Source organism: Haliotis rubra, unplaced genomic scaffold (genome assembly GCF_003918875.1).
Source record: "Haliotis rubra isolate DU_JTF1 unplaced genomic scaffold, ASM391887v1 Scf280, whole genome shotgun sequence".
In the NCBI taxonomy this organism is placed as follows: Eukaryota; Metazoa; Mollusca; class Gastropoda; order Lepetellida; family Haliotidae; genus Haliotis; species Haliotis rubra.
The window spans coordinates 236141-242149 of NW_025766892.1; the positions used below are offsets into that span (position 1 = coordinate 236141).

A 6009-nucleotide genomic window follows, 5' to 3' on the forward strand; every position below is an offset into this window, starting at 1 on the left:
GAAACATATCAGCTGCGTGTGGACAGAAGATGGCTTCTGCAACCGTAGCTGTCTGAGAAAGCCTCAGAAATGATGAACACTTCTCTCTCTTCTGGCAAAACCAGAAAATCAAAGCCACACAACTTGATGTGCCTAAGCCAGTTCTACCAAGGGAGAAAAGGCCACCGAAGAGAATAGATGATGGAGCACCTCCTCGTGTACCTCAGAGAGTAGAGGAGTATTACAGACAAGTATATTTCATGGCTCTACATTTGGTCACCAGCTGCATCAGAGACAGGTTTAGTCAACCTGGATATTAGCTCTACCCTGGAGACTCTACTCCTTAATGATGCTGCAGGAAAAGACTACACAAGCGAATGTGACTTTGTTTCCAAACTCTATGGATCAGATATTGATAGTTCCGTTTTTGCAACACAGTGGATTATTCTGTCAACGAATATGTCGAAAAGCAAAGAGTCGGATGTCTCAGGCGTGATGGCCCACGTGAAGGAGACAAGTGTCAGTCTCTTCACGGGAGTTGTCACTGTTATAACGCTCATCCAAGTAATGCCCTCAACAAACTCAACGAGTGAAAGGTCCTTCGGTAGCCTTAGGAGGTTGAAGACATATCTGAGATCCACCATGACCCAAAGGCGTCTGAACAACTCGATGGTTCTTCATGTGCACAGGGACCAAACAGACAACCTCAACCCGAGAGAAACAGCAAATCACTTTGTGAGAAGAAGTGATCACAGGATGTTCACATTTGGAAAAGTCTGATGTTTTATGCATGAATGAATCTAAATAAACCATGTTATCTGTAGTATAGTAAGTATTTTCTGACACTAAACTTACTTTACTTTTAACACACACACACACACACACACACACACACACACGCGCGCTGAGCTACTAAAATGCAAAAAATGAATACGGAAGTTTTCATATACCACACAGGTTAAATGTCACACTGATCTCGCACCTATTTCTCTCAGAAGAAAATTTGTCCAATATATAAAATCGTCACCGAAAGAAAGTAAAAGTCTTTTCTTCATAGCCATATAATACTAATTTCCCAGATCTTTTTACAAACTCTTATAACTCTAAACACATTTCCTCCTCCACATCCATCAGGCCTCTTTGGTACAGCATGTAAAACATTTTGCACATATCACTGACACATCAGAGCCGACATTGAGGATATTACTGCCGTTTCGTTTAACTGATACTTTTCTCCTCGCGCGAAGGCTACTTGATTTTCAACTACTTATTAAAAGAAGATTTTAAGACAACTCGAAACGTGTTTTGGACATGAATAACACAGATAGTGTTCGCCCAAAACTCTAAGAGATTAAAAGAAGATACAAAGACATATTCTCGTATAGTATTGATGATAAAACTATTCGACTTTTATTCATACATTTTCTCACTGATGTTACACATCAGAATACTATAGCATCAATCAGTCAGAGTGAAAGTAGTTCCGGCCAAACGTGTTCCTGATGTGTCGAGCTTACGGTTGCGACGAAATGAAAGCTTGGTTTCGCATATTCCTTCTTCAGTCACCATTTTGCAGTTGTATCGAGTCTCGGATCACACGAAGTATAAACATAGGTCCCTTCAGCTTCGAGACAACGGTGTTTGACTGTGTACTTTTATAGTTCCGGATAAGTGTAGTATTTCATCTATAAATATATAATGAAGACTTTTTCACATGCAACGTAAAACACAACTTTGCAGATTCTGATACCTTTCGGTATGGACTTACCGAAACAAATCATCAAAAATGCAAATTCAACTTATAAAGTTGAAAAATAACGCGATGAAAAAAACCGCGCGAAATCGGAGTTCAAACGATTCACTAATTTTCCCCCGACTTGTCTGGGGAAAACTGGTTTCAACAGCTGTGCTGCGCTCATAGCACGTGCGCAGTGAAATAGGTTCGCGCAACTTGGAAGCGGGCTGTCTGGTGAATACTCGGTGAAGGCTTTGGTGTGAGCTATTTTCCTCATGTTTTGTTGATATCTCACAGGCGCTAGCTTTTTATATGTTATGACAGTAAATAAACTGTTTATATAATTTCATTTGTCTATTTCACCACACGTTCTTCTTACCGAGTCACTTTCTCAGTTCGATACTTAAAAGCAATGTCATCATTTAGCGTTGACAGAATTTCTAACTGTGATATAAATATGTCGTTGTCACAGACAAAACTCAATGGTGTTGTTTTATTGACACCTATGTGTCTGCCTGCCTGTCTGCTAATGACAATATTCAAAACACAACTGCGATCACTGTCCACATGCAATTTGAACTTAACACCAATCAGGCTATTCACCATAAACAAAACGCATTGATTTATGGCCCGAGTTCGGTCTCTGTCACATTATGTAATTACACAGACAGGTAGGTGTGATACTTGAACACATGACATGTTATGATGTCTGTCGATTGCAAAATGTTATACACAAAAAATGAGCATGTATTTACAAAACCCAACATCTCTATATATACACACACAATGAGCCGTGAGGGCATCTGCAAATGAACCAGCCGTTACACTTGAGTGCACACCCGCCCGCTCTGACTGGGTTCGGTATCCCGGGTGCTTCGTTTCTTGGGAAGTAAACCCAAGTACACAATATTGCACTTTTGATTTGCGATTGTACGCTTATAATTTTGTTTATATGTTTTTTCATAACCAGCAATATATATTATATGTCATGAATAAGTGATAATTGTGTTTTAATTATGTTTGATTTTTTGGTTGCATGTGACCTTTAAGCAATGTAAAAATGACCCCGCGTCCAAACTAGAACTATCCGCCCCAGCATTGCTGAATGTGGTGTTGAGCATTGGAGTGTCTGAAGCATTCGTACAATAATTTGCAACGGAAACAAATGTTTTATAACTCTTCAAGCAGCTCGTTAACGCACGAAGGACTGACTGACTGACTGACTGAGTTTTGTTTTACGCTGCTTTTAGCATTATTCCAGCAACATCACGGCGGGGGACACCAGAAATGGGTTTCACACATTGTACCCATGTGAGGATTCGAACTCGGGATCTGGCGTCGTGAGCCAACGCTTTAACCACTAGGCTACCCCACCGCCCCTAACGCACGAAGGAAGGGCGATGGCTCTGAAATATATGTACTGAATATATTATAATTTTTCCATTCTTCGTCGCCTATTCAATCAGCAAGAGACCAAGGTGTGTGGAAATATGTCAATACTGAGTAGTAGAGAAGGGCCGTCATTTATATTTAGTAACGTTTCAAAAGAATACTGGAACGGGTTACTTTTTATCAAAGTTGGTGTATGCATATTTATCTGCTCGACAATATGTTGTGAAAGCCTGTGCCCCAGGCCACAACGCCTGTGTCGAGACGGGAGCAGGACGGGAGCAGCCTCGGGCTGGGAAGTTGATGTGGCAGGACGGAATCGCTCATCAAGTACATGCATAGCGTGTGCACCCGTGGGTAAATACCGTCCCTCCCATTTAATGCACACACGGCGTACAGTTCGTGCAAGCAATGTACACTTGTACACAATGCACATATTTGTTATCATAATATTCAGCTTGGTGCTAATTGTGGCGATAACGAATGTCAAGAAGTGTCTTCTTACAAGCTTGCTTTTCTACAGTGAGTCAAACTTGTATGAAATCCCCTGAGGGTGCCTGTGAAGTAGAAGCTACCCCGTGACTTTTAGCAATATTCCAGCAATATCGCGGCGGGGGACACCAGAAATGGGCTTCACACATTGTACCCATGTGGGAATATTATATCGAACCCGTGTCTTCGGCGTGACGAGCGAACACTTAAACCACGAGGCTAGCCTGAATGAGTGGGTTCTAGGGTTATCATTAGTAAGTGTGTTATGGGGTTATCCTGAATGAGTGAGTTCTAGGGTTATCCTGAATGAGTCTGTTATTGGAAATGGGCTTCACACATTGTACCCATGAGGGAATATTATATCGAATTCGGCGTGACGAGTGTTAAACCACGAGGCTAGCCTGAATGAGTGGGTTCTAGGGTAATCATTAGTAAGTGTGTTATGGGGTTATCTTGAATGAGTCTGTTATTGGGTTATCCTGAATGAGTGAGTTCTAGGGTTATCCTGAATGAGTGGGTTATGGGGTTATCCTGAATGAGTGGGTTATAGGGTTATCCTGAATGAGTGGGTTATTGGGTTATAATGAGTGAGTGGCTATAGGGTTATCTTGAGTGAGTGGGTTATTGGGTTATAATGAGTGAGTGGGCTATATGGTTATCATAAAAGAGTGGAATATAGGGTTATCTTGAGTGAGTGGGTTATTGGGTTATATTGAGAGAGTGGGCTATAGGGTCATAAATGAGTGGGCTATGGGGTTATCGTGAATGAGGTGAGGTGAAATTGGGTTTAACGTCGTGCTTGAGGATATTTCGCTCATATGACGACGTGCATGCGTGTGTATGTGTATGTGCGGCTGCTTGTACTAGCCCAGACTTAAGCTGGTTTTATAGTGCTAGCCCATTGAGATACCATGCCGCAGTGAAGCATGAATATCCCACTCAGACACATTATACTGACTCCGAGCCGACCAGTCCTTGTTGTACCCATGAATGCCGAGCGCCAGGCAGGGACCAACAAGTACCATATTTTAACGTATTTTGGTTTGACGCGGTCGGGGATCGAACCCGCGACCTTCCGCTCTCCGGGCGGACGCTCTAACCACTACACCACGGAGGCGGTCCTATCGTGAATGAGTGGGTTATAACGTTATCCTGAATGAGTGGTTTATAGCGTTATCTTGAGTGAGTGGGTTATTGGGTTATCATGAGTGAGTGGGCTATAGGGTTATCATGAATGAGTGTTATAGTTTTCCTGAATGAGTGGTTTATAGTGTTATCCTGAATGAGTGGTTTATAGGGTTATCCTGAATGAGTTTATAGGGTTATCCTGAATGAGTGGGTTCTTAGGTTACTCTGATAGAGTTGGATAATTCTTGAGTAACTATTTCAAAATATTTTAATATCTAAAAGCTCAGTAAATAATATGTATGATGTGTTACATTATGCTACACGAAACTTCTGTCAAATTCTTGAAGTGAAATGGTATTACAATGGATAAGCTTCTTGTCTCTACTCTCCCAATTATCCTGCAAAGCTTGTGTCTACACGTGATTTATACAATACTCGTGTGGGATCCTGTTGAGAAATGAACAACCTTGTTCAGTGGATTGTAAAGATCAACCTGCAATGGAGCGTGCGTGTAGCACGTGCATAATGATCATCTACACATTTCTCGTGCATTTTGGTCAACGCCTGCTGAGATGGGGTGTACTTCAAATTTGATAAAGTATTTATGCGTTACAAAACTTAATCGTAACCGTTGGCTCGTGAATAAGAACCATAAACATATTTACAATACGGGTTCTCGTACGTTCTTATTAATGAAAAGGTAGGGTTATTCCCGTGTGTAATGTTCAATAGACAACAAGATGCAAACGCGCATATCATCTTTCGAATAATCTATAACAACAGCATATTTTGTTCTATTCGCTTCCACTCGCCATTTGAATGTGGCCATTTCTTGTTCAGCCCCGTCTGTTTTAATATAATCGTTTCGTAAAACAAAACAGATGACTTAAATTGGTTCTAAAGTGAGTTGAATTCGGTCTTAATGAACTCTTGAAACAAATCCGGTATAGATCGGAATATATAAGTGTTTGCAAGCGATTTTCTTCATATAAATTGCCTCATACAACACGGGTGTATCTGCAAGGCCGCGGTGTTTGTTGCGTCAGCTCTGGAAAAGCACTGATGCTGTGAGACTGACAAATAATTCTCCGTATGATTCCAGGTGTGAGCGGCGATCTGTCAATAAAGGAGTTAGTTTGGGTATTACATTTTACAATGTGATTCCAGGTATACTAAAAGGAGATACTGCACAAACAGTTTAATACTTTCGGTATGTTTAAATACCTGGTGTCGTGGAGGACGCGATGAAGAATTGTTGAGGACGACCCCTTCCTCTTGCAGATTAT

General features: G+C 41.3%; 1 long non-coding RNA gene across 1 annotated transcript; it reads right to left on the reverse strand.

Moving 5' to 3' along the window:
- Positions 1 to 1358: 1358 nt before the first annotated feature.
- LOC124281232 lies at positions 1359 to 6009 on the reverse strand. Its single transcript, XR_006899880.1, has 2 exons — positions 5948 to 6009; positions 1359 to 1664 (listed from the first exon to the last, which is right to left on the reverse strand). It is a non-coding gene; the product is annotated as an uncharacterized LOC124281232 (long non-coding RNA).